We start from the raw sequence: 23,697 nt of genomic DNA, 5'->3' as shown, positions 1-23,697 counted from the left end.
CCATTAACTAACCTTTGAGCCAGATGGCCCTCTGGCGGGGAGGTAGACCAGGGAAACTGCCCCCGATGGTATTTACTTTAGACCTTGGTACCTGAGCTTTAAACATTCGTAAAACTACTCTCTTAACCATGTTAATTATCCACAAGTGTGTTTACTCAAAGCTTCTGTTGTTAATTCTATACTAAATAAATGCCTGGAGTATGAGCTGCTCAGGGTATCAGTGAATGAAGACCAAATTAATGAAATAAAGTGAGAAGAGAAGTTTAGGGAAAAAAGAGCAAAAAGAAATGAACAAAGCCTCCAAGAAATATGGGACTATATGAAAAGATCAAATCTACATTTGATTGGTGTACCTGAAAGTGACGGGGAGAATGGAACCATGTTGGAAAACACTCTGCAGGATATTATGCAGAAGAACTTCCCCAACCTAGCAAGACAGGCCAACATTCAAATTCAGGAAATACAGAGAACACCACAAAGATACTCCTCAAGAAATGCAACCACAAGACACAAAATTCACAAAATTGTCAGATTCACCAAAGTTGAAATGAAGATAAAAATGTTAAGGGCAGCCAGAGAGAAAGCTCGGGTTACCCACAAAGGGAAGCCCATAAGACTAACAGCAGATCTCTCGGCAGAAACTCTACAAGCCAGAAGAGAAGTGGGGGCCAATACTCAACATTCTTAAAGAAAAGAATTTTCAACCCAGAATTTCATATCCAGACAAACTAAGCTTCACAAGTGAAGGAGAAATAAAATAATAAAATACTTTACAGACAAGCAAATGCTGAGAGATTTGGTCACACCAGGCCTGCCTTACAAGAGCTCCTGAAGGAAGCACTAAACATGGAAAGGAACAACAGGTAACAGCCACTACAAAAACAGGCCAAATTGTAAAGACCATCGAGGCTAGGAAGAAACTGCATCAACCAACAAGCAAAATAACCAGCTAACATCATAATGACAGGATCAAATTCACACATAATATTAACCTTAAATGTAAATGGGCTAAATGCCCCAATTAAAAGACACAGACTGGCAAATTGAATAAGGCGTCAAGACCCATCAGTTTGCTGTATTCAGGAGACCCATCTCACGTGCAGAGATGCACATAGGCTCAAAATAAAGGGATGGAGGAAGATCTACCAAGCAAATGGAAAGCAAAAAAAAAAAAAAAGCAGGGGTTGAAATCCTAATCCCTGATAAAACAGACTTTAAACCAACAAAGATCAAAAGAGACAAAGAAGGCCATTACATAATGGTAAAGGGATCAATTCAACAAGAAGAGCTAACTATCTTAAATATATATGCACCCAACACAGGAGCACCCAGATTCATAAAGCAAGTCCTTAGCGACCTACAAAGAGACTTAGACTCCCACACAATAATAATGTGAGATTTTAACATCCCACTGTCAATATTAGACAGATCACTGAGACAGAAGGTGGACAAGAATATCCAGGACTTGAACTCAGCTCTGCACCAAGCAATCCTAATAGACATCTACAGAACTCTCCACCAAAAATCAACAGAATATACATTCTTCTCAGCACCACATCACACTTATTCTAAAATTGACCACACAGTTGGAAGCAAAGAACTTCTTAGCAAATGTAAAAGAACAGAAATCACAACAAATTGTCTCTCAGACCACAGTGCAATCAAATTAGAACTCAGGATTAAGAAACTCACTCAAAATCACACAACTACATGGAAACTGAACAACCTGCTCCTGAATGACTACTGGGTACATAACGAAATGAAGGCAGAAATAAAGATGTTCTTTGAAGCCAATGAGAACAAAGACACAACGTACCAGAATCTCTGGGACACGTTTAAAGCAGTGTGTTGACGGAAATTTATAGCACTAAATCCCCACAAGAGAAAGCAGGAAAGATCTAAAATCGACACCCTAACATCACAATTAAAAGAACTAGAGAAGCAACAGCAAACAAATTCAAAAGCTAGCAGAAGGCAAGAAAGAACTAAGATCACAGCAGAACTGAATGAGATAGAGACACAAAAAAACCCTTCAAAATATCAATGAATCCAAAATATCAATGAATCAAAATATCAATGATCTTTTTTGAAAAGATCAACAAAATTGACAGACTGCTAGTAAGACTAATAAAGAAGAAAAGAGAGAAGAATCAAATAGATGCAATAATAAATGATAAAGGGGATATCACCATCAATCCCACAAAAATACAAACTACCATCAGAGAATGCTATAAACACCTCTATGCAAATGAACTAGAAAATCTAGAAGAAATGGATAAATTCCTGGACACATACACCCTCCCAAGACTAAACTAGGAAGAAGTTGAATCTCTGAATAGACCAATAACAAGCTCTGAAATTGAGGTAATAATTAATAGCCTACCAACCAAAAAAAGTCCAGGACCAGACAGATTCACAGCCGAATTCTACCAGAGGTACAAACAGGAGCTGGTATCATTCCTTCTGAAACTATTCCAATCAACAGAAAAAGAGGGAATCCTCCCTAGCTCATTTTTATGAGGCCAGCATCATCCTGATACCAAAGCCTGACAGAGACACAACAAAAAAAGAGAATTTTAGGCCAATATCCCTGATGAACATCAATGTGAAAATCCTCAATAAAATACTGACAAACTGAATCCAGCAGCATATCAAAAAGCTTATTCACCACAATCAAGTCGGCTTCATCCCTGGGATGCAAGGCTGGTTCAACATACACAAGTCAATGAACATAATCCATCACATAAACAGAACCAATGACAAAAAACACATGATTATCTCAATAGATGCAGAAAAGGCCTTTGACAAAATTCAACAGCCCTTCATGCTAAAAACTCTCAATAAACTAGGTACTGATGGAACGTATCTCATAATAATAAGAGCTATTTATGAAAAACCCACACCCAATATCATACTGAATGGGGAAAAACTGGAAGCATTCCCTTTGAAAACTGGCACAAGACAGGGATGCCCTCTCTCACCACTCCTATTCAACATAGTGTTGGAAGTTCTGGCCAGGGCAATCAGGCAAGAGAAAGAAATAAAGGGTATTAAATTAGGGAAAGAGGAAGTTGGATTGTCCCTCTTTGCAGATGACGTGATTGTATATTTAGAAAACCCCATCGTCTCGGCCCAAAATCTCCTTAAGCTGATAAGCAACTTCAGCAAAGTTTCAAGATACAAAATCAATGTGCAAAAAATCAAAAGCATTCGTATACACCAATAACAGAAAAACAGAGATCCAAATCATGAGTGAATTCCCATTCACAATTGCTACAAAGAGAATAAAATACCTAGGAATCCGACATACAAGGGATGTGAAAGACCTCTTCAAGGAGAACTACAAACCACTACTCAATGAAATAAAAGAGGAAACAAACAAATGGAAGAACATTCCATGCTCATGGATAGGAAGAATCAATATCATGAAAATGGCCACACTGCCCAAGGTAATTTACAGATTCAATGCCATCCCCATCAAGCTACCAATGACTTTCTTCACAGAATTGGAAAAAACTACTTTAAAGTTCATATGGAACCAAAAAAGAGCCTGCATTGCCAAGACAATCCTAAGCCAAAAAACAAAGCTGGAGGCATCAAACTACCTGACTTCAAACTGTACTACAAGACTACAGTAACCAAAACAGCATGGTACTGGTACCAAAACAGCATGGTACTGGTACCAAAACAGATATATAAACCAATGGAACAGAACACAGGACTCAGAAATAACACCACACATCTACAAACATCTCATCTTTGATAAACCTGACAAAAACAAGAAATGGGGAAACGATTTCCTCTTTAATAAATGGTGCTGGGAAAACTGGCTAGCCATACGTAGAAAGCTGAAACTGAATCCCTTCCTTACACCTTATACAAAAATTAATTCAAGATGGATTAAAGACTTAAATGTTAGACCTAAAACCATAAAAACCCTAGAAGAAAACCTAGGCAATACCATTCAGGACATAGGCATGAGCAAGAACTTCAAGTCTAAAACACCAAAAGCAATGGCAACAAAAGCCAAAATAGACAAATGAGATCTAACTAAACTAAATAGCTTCTGCACAGCAAAAGAAACTACCATCAGAGTGAAGAGGCAACCTACAGAATGGGAGAAAATTTTTGCAGTCTACCCATCTGACAAAGGTCTAGTATCCAGAATCTACAAAGAACATAAACAAATTTCCAAGAAAAAAACAACCCCATCAACAAGTGGGTGAAGGATATGGACAGACATTTCTCAAAAGAAGACATTTATGCAGACAAAAGACACACGAAAAAATGCTCATCATCACTGGTCATCAGAGAAATGCAAATCAAAACTACAATGAGATATCCATCTCACTCCAGTTAGAAAGGCAATCATTAAAAAGTCAGGAAACAACAGGTGCTGGAGAGGATGTGGAGAAATAGGAATGCTTTTACACTGTTGGTGGGACTGTAAACTAGTTCAACCATTGTCGAAGACAGGGTGGTGATTCCTCAAGGATCTAAAACTAGAAATACCATTTGACCCAGCCATCCCATTACTGGGTATATACCCAAAGGATTATAAATCATGCTGCTATAAAGACACATGCAAATGTATGTTTATTGTGGCACTATTCACAATAGCAAAGACTTAGAACCAACCCAAATGTCCATCAATGATAGACTGGATTAAGAAAATGTGGCACATATACACCATGGAATACTATGCAGTCACAAAAAAGGATGAGTTGATGTCCTTTGCAGGGACATGGATGCAGCTGGAAACCATCATTCTGAGCAAACTATTACAAGGACCGAAAACCAAACACCGCATGTTCTCACTCATAGGTGGGAATTGAACAATGAGATCACTTGGACACAGGACAGGGAACATCACACATTGGGGCCTGTCGTAGGGTGGGGGAATGGGGGAGGGATAGCATTAGGAGAAATACCTAATGTAAATGACGAGTTAATGGGTGCAGCAAACCAACATAGCACATGTATACCTATGTAACAAACCTGCATGTTGTGCACATGTACCCTAGAACTTAAAGTATAATAATAAAAAAAAGGGATATCATCTTCTTCTCCCCTGAATATTAAAAACAGTATCACAGAGGAATGGACACCCTCTGCAATATTAGGAGTAATATCCTCTTCCCTTCTGGATATTACAAACAATATCACATGGAGTGTACACCCCCTGCGATATTGGGAGTAATATCATCCTCTTCCCCCTGGATATTAAAAACAATATCACAGGGGAATGTACACCCCCTGCTATATAGGGAGTGATATTATCCTCTACCCCCTTGGATATTATGAACAATGTCACAGGGGATGTACATCCCCTGTGATATTGGAGGTAACACCATCCTCTACTCACCTTGATATTATGAACAATATCACAGAAGGGTGTACATCCCTTGTGATATTGGGAGTAATATCATCCTCTCCCCCCCGGATATTAGCAACAGTATCACAGGTGCGTGTACGCCCCCTGCGATATTGGAAGTAATATCATTGTCCGCCCCCCACCAGATATTTCAAATGATATCACAAGAGGGGTGAACACTCCCTGCGATATTGGGAGTAATATCATACTCTCCACCCCTGGATATTATTAACAATATCACAGAGTGGTTTACACCCCTTGCAATATTGGGAGTAATATCATCCTCTGCCACCCTGGATATCATGAACAATATCACAGAAAATGTACGCAAAGGGTGTTTACAATATTAGGAGTAATATTGTCTCCCCCCTGGATATTACAAACAATATCACAGTGGGGTGTACACCCCCTTTGATATGGGGAGTAATATCATCCTCTCCCCCTCTGAATATTACAAACAATATTTCAGGGGTGTGTACATCCCCTGCGATATGTGGAGTAGTATCATTTTCTCTCCCCTTGAATATTACGACAATATTGCAGAGGAGTGTACACACCCAGTGATATGGGGAGTAACATCATCTCCTCCCCCTGTGGATATTACAAACATATTGCAGGGCTGTGTACACCCACTGCAGTATGGGGAGTAACATCATCCCCCGGATATTACAAACAATATCGCAGGGGTGTGTATATTCCTTGCGATATAAAGAGTAACATCATCCTCTCCCCTCCTGGTTATTACCGACAATATTGCAACACCCCCTGCGATATCGGGAGTCACATCATCCTCTCCCTCCCTTGATATTACGGTCAATATCGCAGGTTATTTACAGGGAGTAACATCATCCTCTTCCCCTGCACATTACAAACAGTATCTCGGGGGGGTGTACACTTTTTGCGATATGGGGATTAACATCATCTTCTCCTTCCCTAAATATTACAAACAATATTGCATGGGGGTGTACACCAATATCGCATGGCAGTGTACATTCTCTTACCTAAGGGAGATATTACTCCTAATATCACAGTAGGTTATTTGTAATAGCTAAAGGAGATATTACTTCTAATATCATAGTAGGTGTCCACCCTGTGATTTCATTTGTATTATCTAAGGAAAATATTACTCCTAGTATCACAGTGAGTTTATACACTGTATGTACACCCTTTGATATTATTTGTAATATCTAAGGAGGATATTACTCCTAATATTACAGTAGTTACATACCCTGTGATAATATACGTAATATTTAAGCGAGATATCACTCCTAATATCACAGTGGGTGTACACCCTGTGATATTATTCATAATATCTAAGGGAGATATTACTTCTAATTTCACAGTGGGGATACGTCCTATGATATTATTTGTAATATCTCAGGGAGCTATTACTCCTAATGACACAGTGTGTGTACACCCTATGATGTTATTCATAATATCTAAGAAAGATATTACTTCTCATATCACAGTGGGTGTACTACACCCTGTGATATTATTCATAATATCTAAGGATTACATTACAGCCCAGGCTGTAATGCAGTGGCTCCACCTCGGCTCACTGCAACCTCTACCTCCTGCATTCAAGCGATTCTCCTGCCTCAGCCTCCTGAATAGCTGGGATTACAGGCACGTGCCACCATCCCCAGCTAATTTTGTAGAATTATAGTAGAGATGGGGTTTCATTTTGTTGGGAAGGCTGGTCTCGAACTCCTTACCTCAAGTGATTCACCTGCCTCGACCTTCCAAAGTGCAGGGATTACAGGCGTGAGCCACCACACCCAGCCTGACACTGAGCTTTTTCAAAAGCCACTTTTGCATATATGCCATCTCTGGCTGACCAGCACCCTTTTAAGAACAGAATCTGCCCAGAGACCAAGTCACTGGCCAAGAAGGAGGAGACAGAAGCACTGACATGCTCGCAGGGATGAGGAAGCCAAATAACTCACTTTCCTGTCCGTGTTTCTGCCTTCCAAATCAGATGGAGAAAAATGATTTGCTTTGCAACCACTCACTGACCACACATTGTCTACAATCATGACTCTTGGAAATAAATCATTTTCAATGCTCTTTAAAAAATTTTTTTAATTAAATATTAAAACATTAAAAATTAGCTGGTCATACTAGTGTGTACCTGTAGTCCCAACTACATAGGAGGCTGAGGCGGGAGGATCACTTAAGCCCAGGAGATCAAGGCTGCAGTGTGTTGTGATCAGGCCACTGTACTGCAGCCTAGGCAATAGAGTGAGACCCTGTCTCAAAAGTAAATACAATTTTAAAAATAAAATAACACCTGATTCATTTCTCCTTATACATTCTTTCAAGGCCTAACCCATGACCTTCCAAGGCATCCTGGGTCAACATCCAGTTCACAATGATCTCTTATGAATTTCAACATTGCTACTGTCCCAGCAGCCTTCGTAGTTGACTATTCCAACGTAACTCTAAACTCTAGGTTCATGGTGCGTAGGGGCTACGTTTTCTTTCAACTTAGTCTCAACATCTCCTAAAAATTACTCAATAAATACTCACGTTAAAAATTAGCCTGAGCAAGGCCAGGCATGGTGGCTCACACCTGTAATCCCAGCACTTTGGGAGGCCGAGGCGGGTGGATCACGAGGTCAGGAGATCAAGACCATTCTGGCTAACACGGTGAAACCCTGTCTCTACTGAAAATACAAAAAATAGCCGGGCGCCTGTAGTCCTAGCCACTCGGGAGGCTGAGGCAGAAGAATGGCATGAACCCGGGAGGCAGAGCTTGCAGTGAGCCGACATAGCGCCACTGTACTCCAGCCTGGGCGACAGAGCGAGACTCTGTCTCAAAAAAAAAAAAAAAAAAAAAAAACATTAGCCTGAGCACATAATTAGGAGACTAAATTTTTGAAAGAAAATCCCCCAAACATAAGACATCTCAAAGTCCATCCTGCAGATTATCTAAACCTTTGTCCCCCAATTAAAGAATCCACCTACATTTTCTTTTTTTTTCTTTTGTTCTTGGGAGTGGGGGGCGGGTGGGGATGGAGTCTAATTGTGTTGCCCAGGGTGGAATGCTGTGGTGCAGTCTCAGCTCACTGCAATCTCCACCTCAGGTTCAAGCAATTGTCCCACCTCAATTGTCCCACCTCAGCCTCTCTGAGTAGGTGGGACCACAGGCACGCACCACCAGGCCCGGCTAATTTTTTTATTTTTAGTAGAGACAGGGTTTCACCATATTGGCCAGGCTGGTCTTGAACTCCTGACCTCATGTGATCTGCATGCCTCAACCTCCCACAGTGCTGGGATCACAGGTATGAGCCACCGTGCCTGGCCCCAACTTCATTTTCTTTAAATGGCCATACACCTGATAATGGTGGGACAGCAGATTGAAATCAAAATGTTATGAATCATTTAACTTCCATTTCTCTTAACAGGTGACTGACCTGTCCATTGTATCCACTCTTGGAGTTTATGCCTTGGGTAGAAAAATGTGCCTTTCCTAACAATGAAGGAGAGTGTGAGTAGGACAAAAGTCCACTCTTCCCCTTGTACTTGGTTCATGGGACATACTTGGTTGGGTTCATTCATTTACTCATTCACACAACATTTACCTAGCTTCTCCAAATGCCACGCAAGTTAACAGGTGCTGGTATAACAGATCCTCACAATAGAGCTAAGACGGCACTGCTGCAGATTTGCTCCGCAAGACAGGAAACATTAGCTGCAGGTTTTACTGACATGGGATAGAGCTTCAGGTTAAAAAAGAAGAAAAAACGTCATGGCTGGGCACAGTGGCTCACACCTGTAATCCTAGCATCTTGGGAGGCCAAAGAGAGAGGCTAGCTTGATATCAGATGTTCAAGACCAGCCTGGGCAACATAGTGAGACACTGTCCCTACAAAAAAATAAAATAAAATTAATTAGCCAGGCATGGTTGTGTGGGCCTGTAGTCCCAGCTACTTGGGAGGCTGAGGTGAGAGGATCACCTGAGTCCACTCGGTCAAGGCTGCAGTGAGTTATGATCATGCCACTGCACTCCAGCCTGAGAAAGAGTGAGACCCTGTCTTAAAAAAAAAAAAAAAGAGAGAGAGAAAGAAAGGGAAGGAAGAAAGGGAGGGAGGGAGGGAGGGAGGGAGGGAAGGAAGGAAGGAAGGAAGGAAGGAAGGAAGGAAGGAAGGAAGGAAGGAAGGAAGGAAAGGAAGGAAGGAAAAAAGTCACTAGTCTTCCACCAGAACGCTCCTAAGTGTAAGGCTAATCTTGTCTACCTGATCTGAGAGCATGGTTGGAAGGACAAGTAAGCTCTAAATTTTGTCTAAGCCACAAAGATCAGCCGGCTAGGTCAGCTCCTCCCCCTTGCTCTTCCGAGGTCCCTGCCCTGGGGACAGACAAATGGACTCTGGGGACCACTCCATGGGCTGGATCCAATCTCCGATGCCGCTGCAGCGCCAAGATCTCAAAGCATTCACAACACGATGCAAGAGACGGGCAGTCACTTCAGGAAAAGGGAGAGAGGAGAAGGTAGGTACAAGGGCAACGGCAGGCGGAGCTTTCCCAAGAAAGGTTCCCAACTGAAGACAAGGCATTAGAAGCTGTGTTATTTCTCCAGGAGGGGATGGGTGAAAGCAAAGACCCCTGATTGTGACCGCAGAAACGCAGCCAGGCCCTTAGAAACCAGCGGCTTGGCCCCTCCGCTGGGACCTGGACGTGGATCCCCCGCAAGCTGGGCCCTGCCGCCAACCGCGTTTCCAACAGCTACAGCGCGGAGGCGCCCAGCTCGCCCACCCACCCTAGGGGGTGCGTGGGAACCGCGGGGTTCGCTGCGCGCACTTCGGAGTCCCTTCTGGGCGGCTCGGAGGCCTCATCTCGATCGCGGGCCCTCCAGGAGCTGCCCCGGTCCAGAGCAGGATAGGATGGGGGCTCCCCAAGGGAGGACTGCAGGAAGACAGAACGGGATTTCTTCACCTGCCCTTCATCGCCTAAGTGGGCCTAGACTCTAACTGGCTGTCTCTTCCATGCCGTCGCCACAGTCCCCATGTGCACCCGGTTTGCCCTCCCCTCTTCCTGCCCTGTGTCGCCTGCCCCCACTCCGCCTCCCTTCGTGACCGCTGGCCGTGTTGACCCTGCGAGGCCGGCGCCCTTAACTCTCAGGCCAGCCTGTCCTCCTCTCCCTGTGTGCACCCCAACGCCTCCCAGCTCAGCCTGGAGCATATATTAGGTTGGTACAAAAGTAATTGCGGTTGTGCAATTTTTTTTTTAATGGCAAAAACCGCAATAACTTTTACAACACCCATAAATAGGCAGGGGGAAAGTGCAAGAAAAGCCTTAGAGAAGGGGCCAAGATCCAACCGTGTAGCCCGCCAGGAGTATGGGTTGGCCAGAGGCATATGACATACTGAAGCAGGAAAGGAAGAAAAAAGATTAAGGAGACAAATTGTTCGTGATAAGGGATTTCCTGATAAACTCAGAAACAACAACTACCAGTTATGGAGCACTTAAACTGACACTATCTCATTAATCCTCACAACGGTCCTGTACAGGTGGTGGTTTTATTTGTTTTTTACCATCTTACATGCCAGAGCTGCAGTTGGTATGCAACAAAGGCAGCATTTGAACCCTGGCCTGCTCATACCAGAGCGGGGACATCCAACTACACCCACAAAGGACAATGGAGGAAGACTGTGTCATTTGTAATATAAGCAAATGGGGAAAAGACAAAACAAATACTTGTATTATGCCCAAGTTGTAAATTTATAAACATGAATGAAATACACATACAAGAGGCTAACCGTTTTCTTTTTTCTTTTTTTTGAGACAGAGTCTCTCTCTGTCACCCAGGCTGGGGTACAGTGGTGCAATCTCGGCTCACTGCAACCTCCGCCTCCCGGGTTCTAGGCAATTCTCCTGCCTCAGCCTCCGGAGTAGCTGGGATTACAGGCGCGCACCACCACACCCAGCTAATGTTGTATTTTTAGTAGAGATGGGGTTTCACTACGTTGGCCAGGCTGGTCTTGAACTCCTGACCTCAGGTGATCCACCCGCCTCGGTCCCCCAAAGTGCTGGGATTACAGATGTGAGCCACCATGCCCGGCCATGGCTAACCATTTTGTGAAAACAAAGAGAGTAAATGGGAAGTGTACAAAAAAGAAATTTTTAAATTTATGTAGTTTCTTGTTGATTTGTAAAGGGTGCCATTTGTTTGAAATCATTCTTACACTCTTGGATTAAAACACCAGTTCCTTCACACACTTGTATTTTGAAGGGAGTATAAAATGTGATTCCCTCACACCCGTAATCCCAGCACTTTGGGAGGCCAAGGCGGATGGATCACCTGATGTCAGGAGTTTGAGACCAGCCTGGCAAACATAGTGAAACTCCATCTCTACAAAAAATACAAAAATTAGCTGGGTGTGATGGCGGGTGCCTGTAGTCCCAGCTACTCAGGAGGCTGAGGCAGGAGAATCACTCAAACCTGGCAGGCAGAGGTTGCACTGAGCCAAGATCGCATCACTGCACTCCACCCTGGGTGACAGAGCAAGACTCTGTCTCAAAAAAAAAAAAAAAAAAAAAAAAAAAAGATGTCATTCCATATGACACGAGTGTTAGAAAACAGACAAATGACAGTTTGCTGACTCCAGCAGGGAGTTACCTGTCGGGAGGTAGTTCCCACCACAGCCCAGGATGCCAATGTTTTATCTAGTTACATGTTAAGATCTCCATATCCAGGGCATCCCTCCTCAAACAATACTAGTCCTACACTGCTAAATGTTTACTGTATGGATGGATGAATGAAGGCAACATTCTTAGATGTGGGAATCCCATAGTGCTTGGTTCTCTAGATGAATCTCTGGGGGCCTCTTTTGAACTTGGTTCTTAAACCTCCTCAGTTGCCCACATACTACGTCCTAGGGTGAGGCATTTCTCCAGAGCTCACTTATTACCTTGAAAGTGCCATACTCCCACATGTAGGCCTTGACATGCTAGGTCTTTTGCCTAAAATGCTCCCTCCTCCTCTCCCTGCATTCCCCACCTTTCATCTACCTCTATCCACCCTTTTGCTCAAGCCAAAAACCTAGGAATTTTCCCATTACCACTTTGCTCCACTGCTATAACCACAGGTGACAGTGACTTGTACCAAGGATACATACCCACCAGCAAGTGCTAGTTATCAGAAAAAAATTAAGAGTAAATTTGGTCACCGTGTAATGGAAATGCAAATCTAGTGATGGCAGCAGGGTTATCTTGACAGGAGATAGGAAGTTGGGAGCTTTGACCTGTGATCTGCCATTGTCAAAACTGTCCAACCCTGTTTCAGAGCAGGGTTTTGACTAGCTCCCTAAAAAAAACAATCTCTGGATATTCTCTCCTAGTATCCCAGAGAGTTCTGGGAGCATTTGAGATCAGTTGCAAACTAATGACAGAGTCATCAGTGATGAACTAGGGAATGAAAAGCTATCAAACTTCACTGGGTTTTGAGATCTGTGTAATACCAACATCAATTTGGGGTATGTTTTTGTTTTCTTTCTTTCTTTGTGTGTGTGTGTGTGTGTGTATGTGTGTGTGTGTGTTTTTAAACAGGGTCTCACTCTGTCACCCAGGCTGGAGTGCAGTGGCACAATCTCGGCTCACTGCAACCTCTGCCTCCTGGGCGCAAGTGATTCTTGTGCCTCAGCCTCCTAGGTAGCTGGAATTATAGGTGCACACCACCACGCCCAGCTAATTTTTGTATTTTTAGTAGAGACAGGGTTTCGCCATGTTGGCCAGGCTGCACTCAAACTCCTGACTTCAAGCGATCTGCCCGCCTCAGCCTCCCAAAGTGTTGGGATTACAGGCATAAGCCACTGCACCCGGCCTGGGGTATGTTTATTAAAATATTCCTCTGTAAAATGGAGCTAGCTGCTTTGTCGAATTGTGAGAATAACATTTAGATATGTACAAACATACGTGTGTGTAACCTCAATTTATGTTCATGACAGTGGGGTTTTTTTTTCATGTCTACATTCTTTCTAATAAACTGTTGGAAGACTTCTTGGCTGTCCTTTAAAGTCTCTGGCTTACTGTAATTTTTATGTATTTACCATTTACTGGAATGGAGTTTTTCATTCCATTTGAGGAAGAATTTCGGATTATTCCTCTGTTTGAAAAAAGAGACTTGCTGTAATGTCACAGGAAACCTTTTTAAAGTGGATCTGTAATAGAATATTGTAGATGTACTTTGTAGCAGTTGGAAAAGTAAGTGTGGTTTGATTGAAATAAAACTAAATGTGTTGTCCTCCTCTAAAAAAAAGAAAAAACAAAAAAGAAGCAGCTGTACTGCAGCTGTAGCCATGACAATGTGCTTTCCTTCTAAGAGCCCAGGGAATAAGCAGCCTTATGACAAACATATATTTTCTCCGAAAGAAAATAATGCCTAAAGATGGAAGGAACAGAGTTTACCTCTTTCTTTTGCAGACAGCATCTGAAGCTATTGATAAAGCCATTTTCATCAATTTCATGGTGTAATTTACTAAAGAAAAAGATCTGAAATTCAGAAGCTATTTCAGCAGTGGGAAAATAGATGTACCTAAAAAAACCAAAACCACCTATTTCCATGACTCTGATTTCCCAAATGTAAAATAAGAAGAGTCTGTCATTTATCCAGCTCAAAACCAGAAAGAACAGAAAAAAACACTGTTCTAAACTTGCCTTATTTAACTGATTATTTCTCCTTGCTAAAAACCAGATTTCCTCTATCTTGTCTGTTAAGGAACTATTTTGGTCTGTTTGTGTTTGTATAACAGAATACCTGAGACTGGGTAATTTATAAAGAAAAGAGATTAATGTAGTTTATGGTTCTGCAGGCTGGGAAGTTCAAGCACAGAGCCCTAGCATCTGGTGCTGCATCATAACATGGTGAAGAAGGTCAAAGGAAGAGCAAAAATGTGTGAAGAGGCCAAACCCAAAGGCTACCTCTTGACTTATAACAACCCACTTTGTTGGGAAAATTCCCATGAGAACTGATCCAGTCTTTAGAGAGTGAGAGCTCACTCACTACTGCAAGAATAGCACCAAGCCATTCATGAGGGATCTGCCCCCATAACCCAAACCACCCCAAGGCTGCACCTCCCAACACTATCACACTGGGGTTCAAATTTCAACATAAGTTTTGGGGAAGACAAATTCAAACTATAGCAGAAGCGTTCAAGGATCTGCTCATACATTTCCCATACACTGTCTTTATGTGTAACTGCTACCCTCTCTCTTACCCTCATGTAACAGGTAGAAAACTGCATGAACTGAATAATTTTGAAATCTTACCTCCTTCCCAGAAAAAGAGCTCCTGATAAATCTGCTTGGAGCAGACTACCATTGATTCTAGGTAGGGTGGGAAATAAAGTCCCTGGCTAGACAATCGCCTCCTACCTACCACAAATTCATGCTAAGGAAGGCTGAGCACAAAACAGCCATCTGACTGTTCAACCTCAAAAGAAATACTAAACAAAACAATTAGCAAAGACTGTGTTTCATGACAATGCTATTTTGAAAAGAGCACTCTCAAGTACTGCTTCTAACTGATAAAAAAATTTTCATTCCAATTTCTTTTCTAACATCTTTATTTTACAGTTTGAGAAACTATGTTTCAGAACAATTGAGTGACTTCTCAAGATTTCTGAGCAGACAAATGGCAAGGATGGGACTAGAACCCGGGTTTGCCAATCCTTCGTCCAATCCATTTTTTAAAACCTCATCTTTAAGTTATAAGTCTGAAGGGGCTGAAGACAAGTAGAATGGAGATAAATCAGACAAGCCCCTATTTTTTTATCCTACCATGCGTAGGTTATTCCCAAGTAGCAGTGCCCTTAACTCGTGCCAATGGGAAAATAACATACACTCTTTTTGTTTCTATTTATTTATTTATTTTAAAACGTTTTTATTTTACTCTCCTTTTCCCCCAGCCTTATTGAGATATAATTGACCAATAAAAATTGTATACATTTAAGATGTACAACTTGATGTTTTAATATACATGTATTTTTGTGAAATAATCACCATAATCAAGCTAATTAACATAGCATCATCTCACACAGTACCTTTGTGTGCGCATGTGGTTAGAACATGTTAGATCTGCCCTCCTAGCAAATTTTAAGTATGTGATACACTATTCTTAACTGTAGTCACAATGTGATACGTTATTTTGTTTCCATTTCAAACTGCCTTGTTTACAAAGCAATTTGGGAATATGGATTATGACACTAAGTTTATTCCTATCTGTGGGGCCAGCAGTTCCTCTAAGAATCTGAACTAAGGTAATATTCAAAAATATTTTTTAAAACTTTATGTACAAAGATGTTGACCATAGAGTTATTCACAGCAATAAAAAATTATGACACATAGTAAAAACTTATGACTAAGGGAATAGTTAATTGCTTTATCAAACATTTGTCCAATGGCATATTTATGTAGCCATTAAAGTATTGATGAAACATTTTAACAATGTTTATTTGTTATAAAGCTTACTTATTAAGGCCAGTTACAAAATTTTATGTGTAGTACTATTTCATTTTACAAACTATAATATGATACATGTAGAAAAACACTGCATATACCAAATATTGTCTGAGATTGCATCTGGGTGGCATAATATGATAATTAATTTTCTTTTTATTTTTAGATATTATTCAAATTTTCTAAAATTCTTACTATTTTTTATAGAGACAGGGTCTTGCTATGTTGCTCAGGCTGGTCTCGGCTTAAGTGATCCTCCCACCTCAGCCTCCCAAAGTGCTGGGATTACAGGAATGAGCCACTGCACCCAGCCCTAAAAGTAATATATAACTTTATATTCAGAAATTAAACACATAACTTGGAGGGTGAGGAGAATGACCTTGTATAAGACAATTACTCAATAGTAATATCCTGTTGGATCCTTCTAGTAACTGCCCCCTACATTCCCAGCTCTTGTTTCCTTGGCTGTTCTCCATGATCTTGATCTCAGTTGCTGCTTTTGACGTTCCCTTGTAACATCACCTAGCAAACTCCTCATATTAACTGAGCTTGCTCTCTACCATATCACCCTTTGTTGTGTCATTTCTTATTTCCTGGTAGTAACACTACTAGTTCAGAATTTTTGTCTGATCAATTCTGTGATAGTCACAGAGTAAAATGATTAGATCAGTTCTTTTAAAGAGACTACTCTGGAGCAATGTGTCTGGAAGACTGGAGTGTGATAAAGACTTACATAATTCTTACACCTCTTCTATGTGACTAGCAGGAATACTAACTGTACTTTTATAGGACTCCTCAGTACACTATAAGCTCCTAGAACATAGCAACTGTGTCATCTTGGTCTTTCCAGTGCCTAACATAGCTCTGACACATAATTGGGGCTTAATAAATGTTTTGAATGAACAAATGACTGAAAAGATGAAAGGATAGGTGAGTAACTATTTAATGATGGTGACTGCTATTCATTAAAGAGGCTGGTAAGTCAATTAATATTTATTGAGCACCCATTATGTGCCAGTTTGTGCTCAGAGCCAGATTCTAAGAAATTGTGGTAGGAAAAGAAATGAACTGGTGAATCAGCTGGACTTTTCATCCACTGTAAATATGAAGACTGGGGAACCTCTGGGGCCTTTCAAAGACGTGTTTGGATCATCTAGCTAGTGCTAACTAAAGGTTACATGGTCCCAGGGTAACTGACCTGGATTAAGCATAATTGGGCAGACCAGTTTCATCACCATTTAGCTGTATAATTTGCCAGAGTCAAAGTGGTCGAAGGTAAGGACAAGAGTGTGGTGTCAAAGATTAATGCTACAGCTCATTTGCAGCCCATCAGTAACAATGATATGGGATCAGCTCTGCCTGAAGCTTCTGCTGACTTTTGGTACAGCAATTTAGACAAAAAATTTATTCTTCCCAAATCTGTGTCTTGTGTAATACAATCACCCACATGTCCCTAATTAGGTGGCCCACTATCAATAGCCCCTAAAAGAAGTCCTACTTTATAGCATATTTAGGAATCAGAATTATAATGCTGTGGGGGCTCTGGGCCTTCTCAAAGCTGATTTATCCTACGGGGTGGCCAACAGCCTGAGTCACAGGGACTCATCTCATTCCTGACTGCCAGAGTGCATGACTTTCATCATTTAGAACCTTAGAAATTCAATTGGCTAAGCCTATGATTCCTTACACATGTGCCACTCTATGTGGTTATCCTGCCCTGATACACTTTAATGCTGAGTGTCTGGCTACACTCCAAGTCCTGGGATCCTAAGTGGCATCCTGTCTTGTCTTTAATTTTCAGCAGCTCTCATAACAAATGCAGAAAGAAATGCTTAAGAAGCTAGCTATGACATCTATGGCCTTGAAAGTACACAAAGACTGAAAAGAAAAAAAAACTTTTAAAAATATTCTTTTTTTTTTGAGACAGAGTCTTGCTCTGTTGCCCAGGCTGGAGTGCAGTGGCACAACCTCAATGCAGCCTCTGCTTCTCAGGTTCAAGTGATTCTCCTGCCTCAGCCACCCAAGTAACTGGGATTATAGGTGTAAGCCACCATGCCCGGCTTGGTGTATTGTATTTTTTAGAGACAGGTTTTCACCATGTTGGCCAGACTGGTCTTGAACTCCTGACCTCAGTTGATCTGCTCGCCTTGGCCTCCCAAAATGCTGAAATTACAGGCATGAGCTACTGCGCCCAGTGGAAAAACATTCTCTTTGATCCAGAGCTTAAATTTAGATAAATGCTAGAATCAGACGCTCTTAAAGAATACATAGGAATTCTTGCTTCCATTTTCTGTCTTTTATTAATCCATGTTTCACCAAGGACTACTGCCTGCATAGCAAACCCAGTAACTTTTAGATCTAAAACATATATATTTCATAGCTACTATTGTTGTGCGTTTTCTAAACCTGTGTTGTGATTAGGATCCTTTTCTTCTGTAGCATTTTATTTACAGAACCTCAAACCATGCCATCCTTACATTTCACTTATTTTACTTGTCACTCTAAAGTTCTGGTAGCCCACATCTGAATTCTCATTTATTAATATTCTACAGAATCACATTCTATGTATCTTGTTTGACATGGATTTCTATAAAAACACATATTTTAGAGTATCATATTATAATTATTAAAAGAAAATCAAAGGTGCTGGCAATCACCTATCAATTCTGCTTCCATACAGATCATTTTTCCACATAAGCTCACTAGCATCATCCCCAATGAAGACATAGATTTAAAAGTATATTGATGACAATTGTGTCACCACAGATTTGACAAAAAAGGAAAAATAACACAAACAAATATAATTTTCTCCCCAAGCAAAGCCAGCAATCTGATACAAAGCTTTGGACACATTATGGCTTAATTCCAGGAAGACTGGCAATTTTTAAAATTATTTTATTTTATTTTATTTTTTCTAATAAAACTGATATCCCTCTAGTTTTTTCTTTCTTTCTTTTGAGACAGGGTCTCACTCTGTCACCCAGGCTGGAGTGCAATGGCACAGTCTTGGCTCACTGCAACCTTTGCCTCCTGGGCTCAAGCAATCCTCCCACCTAGGCCTCCTGAGTAGCTGGGACCACAGGCATGTGCTACCACGCCCAGATAATTTTTGTATTTTTAGTAGAGACAGGGTGTTGCCATGTTGCCCAAGCTGGACTCAAACTCCTAAGCTCAGGCAATCCACCTGCCTCGGCCTCCCAAACTGCTGGGACTACAGGCGTGAACCACTGCACCCAACCACCTTCTAATTTTTTCTTTGTTTCACTGAGAAACTTAAAAAAAAAAGTCTTTCAAAGATACAAATCTCAAAAGAGGATATTATTTATGTCCAACTCACTAGAGGAAAATAAAACATTGGGAGGCTAAAAATTCTGCAATTTCAAACCACTCCCAGTGAATTTTATTTGAAAATTTCCCAGCAACCATAAAGACATGAGAAAAGCTCCAATTAACCATAGTGGATAAGAAGGTAAGTTATCTTCCCAAAGTAGTGACAAAGAGATCCCCAATCAACTTAAAGAGGGCAGCAGAAAATAACTAAACATTGCATATCCTTATTTCCTCTTTTACTGGCCATTTTGAAAATAAGGGACCCACAGTTTTGTCCACTCTCTTGATTAAAGGGAGGTTCAGAGGATACCGTAAAACCTATGTATCCTGGTGGGACGTGGTGGCTCACGCCTGTAATCTCAGCATTTGGAAGGCTGAGATGGGAGGATGGTTTGAGCCCAGGAGTTTGAGGCCAGTCTGGGCAACATGGTGAGACCCTGCCTCTATTGAAAAAAAAAAAAAAAAAAAGATGCATCCTTTAGATACAAATTTCCTAAGTTAATTAAACTAGGATTAAAAATGCAAGTGGCTCTGTGAACTACAGATCTTATTCAATCTGGCTGATTGCTAGAGAGATAGTATTGCATAGTGTTGAAAGTACTCTGAAATGATAGACTATTCAGGTTTGAATCTTACCTCCAGTGCTTGCTGTGTGACTTTGGACAATTCACTTAACCTCTTTGAATGTTAGCTGCGCTATCTGTAAAATGGAGTAGAAATAGAAATTACCTCACAGGACTGTTATGATGCTTAAATGAGTTAGTCTTAAGCAAAGCACTTAGTACTATTGTGGTTTATTCAAAAATGCTCAACATCCTTAGGTATCACAGAAATGCAAATTAAAACCACAATGAGACAGTACCTGACACCTGTTACAATAGCAATAGACATTATCAAAGATAACAAGGGTTGGTGAGAATGTAAGAAAAAGGGAACCCTTGTACACTGTTGGTGGGAGTGTAAATTAACACAGCCATTATGAAAAACAGTATGGAGGCTCCTCAAAAAACTAAAAATAGAACTACGATATGATCCAGCAATTGCACTCCTGAGTATGTATACAAAGGAATTGCAATCAACATGTTAAAGAGATATCTGGGCATCTATGTTCACTGCAGCATTATTCATAATAGCCAACCTAAGTGTCCGTCAACAGATGAATGGATAATGTGGTACACATACAATGGAATACTATTCCGTCTTAAAAAAGGAAATTCTGTCATCATTGACAGTGTAGATGAAACTAGAGAATATTATGCTAAGTGAAATAAGCCAGTCACAGATAGACAAATACTGCATAATCTCACTTATATGTGGAATCTAAAAAAGTTGAACTTATAGAAGTAGAGAGTAGGATGGTGGTTACCAGAGGCTGGGGGTTGGAAGTGGGTACTGCAGAGATATTGATCAAAGGGTACAAAGTTTTAGTTAGACAGAAGGAATAAGTTTTTCAGATCTATTGCACCACATAGTGTCCATAGTTAATAAAATGTATTACATATTTCAACATTGTTAGAAGAGATTTGAAATGTTCTCACTCCAAAAAATAATAGGTATTTGATGTAATGAATATGTAAATTAGTTTGATATAATCATTCCACAGTGTATACATATATCAAAACATCACATTGTATTCTATAAGTATACACAATTATCTGCAAATTAAAAATAAATATTAAAAAAGAATAGTACTGTTGCATAGTAAGTACTAGATATAAAACATTTATTAATAATAACTTTGTTTCAAAATGACAGACACTGATAACCTGAAGAAGTATACCAAATTTGGTCAACCCTACCCATTCCTTCAAAATCACTGTGGAGCAAACATACGAGCAGGATAAAAGACATTAAATGTCAAATGTTTGAATTAAAAATTTCATTCACATTCTACAAAAGATGGTTACAAAATTATTATTCAGACCAAAGTTTTAGTTCTGAACTTGAAATTGTGTACAATAAATGCAGTTTTACAGGTTACAACTGCAAACCTAGTGCTATTCAACTGAAAAATAGCAATAATAAATACTCCAGTTAACATACCTTGAAAACATCCACTTTCCTCCACTCCTTAAGAAGCCTCACTAAAACAAAGATAAAGAATGTTAAAAAGGGGGACAGAGGGACCATATACTCATAAGAACAAAGAAAACAGGAGAAGAGACAACAGAAAAATGCCATAAAAGTTTAGAAATCAGTTGACAAGGGTTGAGTTGCATCCCCCCAAAGGATACATTGACTGTGACCTTATTTGGAAATAGGGTCTGTGCGGATGTGATCAAAATAAGACAAAGTGACGGCCGGGTGTGGTGGCTCACGCCTGTAATCCCAGCACTATGGGAGGCCAAAGTGGGTGGATCGCTTGAGGTCAGGAGTTCAAGACCAGACTGACCAAGATGGTGAAACCCTGTCTCTACTAAAAACACAAAAATTAGCTGAGCATGGTGGTGTGCGCCTGCAGTCCCAGCTACTCAGGAGGCTGAGGCAGGAGAATTGCTTGAACCTGGGAGGCAGAGGTTGCAGTCAGCTGAGATGGCACCACTGCACTCCAGCCTGAGCGACAGAGCGAGATTCCGTCTCAAAAAAATAAAAATAAAACCATAAAAGTGATACTTGATTAGCATGGGCCCTAATCTAATGACTGCCGTCCTTACAAAAAGAGAGAAAGTTAGACAAAGGCAGATGCACAGGGAGAACACGTAATGACAGAGGCAGAGATTGGAGTGATTCATCTGCAAGCCAAGGAATGCCAAGAATTGCCAGCAGTCACCAGAAGCTAAGGCAAAGGCATGGCACAGATTGTCCCTCAGAGACCCCAGAAGGAACCAACCTCCTGATTTCTGATTTCTAGCCTCCATAACTGTAAGGGAATAAATTTCTATAGTTTTAAGCCACCCAGTTTGTGATAATTGTATGGCAGCTTTAGGGAGCTAATGTACTGGTGAACATACGGACTTACCAGAGAAAACTGAAACCCAAGTGTTTTCGGAGGTGATGCCCAGAAGCAAGCTTACTGACACGCAGAACCTCACAAAGGCTCAGGAATTGGAAGTGCCATACCTCTTCAGTGGGATGAGCTGAAAAGAGACCATTAAAAGTCCCAGAAGCACTTAAGACTCCTACATTTCCTCCCCTGGCAAAGTCAGGGAAACTTTCTCTATCCCTCATTCCCAACCTGAAACCTGCAAGATTATTTCTTTTGGGAGATATGGAACCAGGATATGGATTCAGGGACACCAGACACAGCTGAAGGTAAAAATGCTATTATGAAACAGTGGTGTACGTGAAGGTATGCATGATAATTAAGTCTTTTTTTTTTTTTTTTAGACAGAGTCTCACTCTGTCACCCAGGCTGGAGTGCAGTGGTGCAATCTCAGCTCACTGTAACCTCCGCCTCCTGGGTTCAAGTGATTCTTGTACCTTAGCCTCCCGAGTAGCTGGGACTACAGGCACGTGCCACCAAGCCTGGCTAATTTTTTGTGTTTTAAGTAAAGACTGGGTTTCACCATGTTGGCCAGGCTGGTCTCAAACTCCTGACCTCAAGTGATCCACCCTCCTTGGCCTCCCAAAGTGCCGAGATTACAGGCATGAGTCACCACGCTCGGTGGAGAGTTAATTTTATGTGTCAACTTGACTGGACCACAGGATGCCCAGATATCTGGTTAAACAATATTTCTGAGTGTCTGTGAGGGCACTGAGTAAAAGAGATTACCCTCACCAATGTGGGTGGGCATCATCCATTTGGGGTCTGAATAAAACAAAAAGGTAGAGGAAGGGAGGATTCACTTTCTCTCTGCTAGACTTCTTGAACTGAATTTTTGATCTTTTCCTGCCCTCGGTGATCCTGGTTTGCAGGACTCCAAACTCGGACTAGAATCTACACCATCTCCAGTTATCAGGGCTTTAAACTACAACATGGGCTTTCTGGGTCTTCAGCTTACAGACAGCAGATTGTGGGGCTTCTCAACCCCCATAATCACATGAGCTAACAGATAGATAGAGATATAGGTATAGATATAGATATCTATTCATTCTCTGTTTCTCTGGAGAACCCCAACTAACACAGGGCATCAGTGCATATAATGAAATTACTAAGTCTCCCAGCCTCTTTCTCGCATTGGGCTCCAAGAAGGCTATATATTCTCAAAGCAAGTAATTAGAAGATTACTCTCTAGAAGAAAATAAACAGCTGGTCCTTGCTCCACCATCTTACACCTTGTCCCACCATCTTACACCTTGTCCAGCAGTGAACAAGCCTTGCCTATGTCCCCAAAGCACCTTTTAGAGCATCACTTTTACATACAAATTGACAGCAAGGATCACTACACAAGATGAAGAACGCCTCTAGCAGAAATGACAGGGACCAAATATAAACAACCAACCAACCAAAAAAAACCTCAAAGAATCAAAGTCAATGCAGAGTTATGTAGAAAGTATTTTAAAACTCCTATAATTTACATCTTCAGAGAGTAAAGGAGGTATATTCATGAAACAATAATGTAATGCTATAAAAGAACAGAGAATAAAAAGGGCACTTA

At 41.0% G+C, this 23,697-nt stretch overlaps 1 protein-coding gene across 5 annotated transcripts in view; it reads right to left on the bottom strand.

Moving 5' to 3' along the window:
* LOC129393105 (L-lactate dehydrogenase A chain-like) overlaps nucleotides 1-23,697 on the bottom strand; it is a 78,706-nt gene that overhangs the window by 53,575 nt on the left and 1,434 nt on the right. For 3 of the 5 annotated variants that reach the window (XR_010109168.1, XR_010109166.1, XM_063594491.1), the window contains 2 exons: nucleotides 21,203-21,243; nucleotides 19,796-19,859 (listed from right to left, as the gene is read on the bottom strand). The gene's annotated coding sequence lies outside the window, so the exon portion shown is untranslated. Of the gene's footprint in view, nucleotides 1-19,795; nucleotides 19,860-21,202; nucleotides 21,244-22,118; nucleotides 22,237-23,697 lie in introns of all 5 variants that reach the window. The other 2 variants (XR_010109167.1, XM_063594490.1) reach the window with 1 other exon arrangement.

The sequence above is a fragment of the Pan paniscus genome, chromosome 11 (assembly GCF_029289425.2).
Source record: "Pan paniscus chromosome 11, NHGRI_mPanPan1-v2.0_pri, whole genome shotgun sequence".
Classification (NCBI taxonomy): Eukaryota; Metazoa; Chordata; class Mammalia; order Primates; family Hominidae; genus Pan; species Pan paniscus.
The sequence above is the reverse complement of the archived record's forward strand: the minus strand, read 5'-3'. Positions and strand labels throughout refer to the sequence as shown.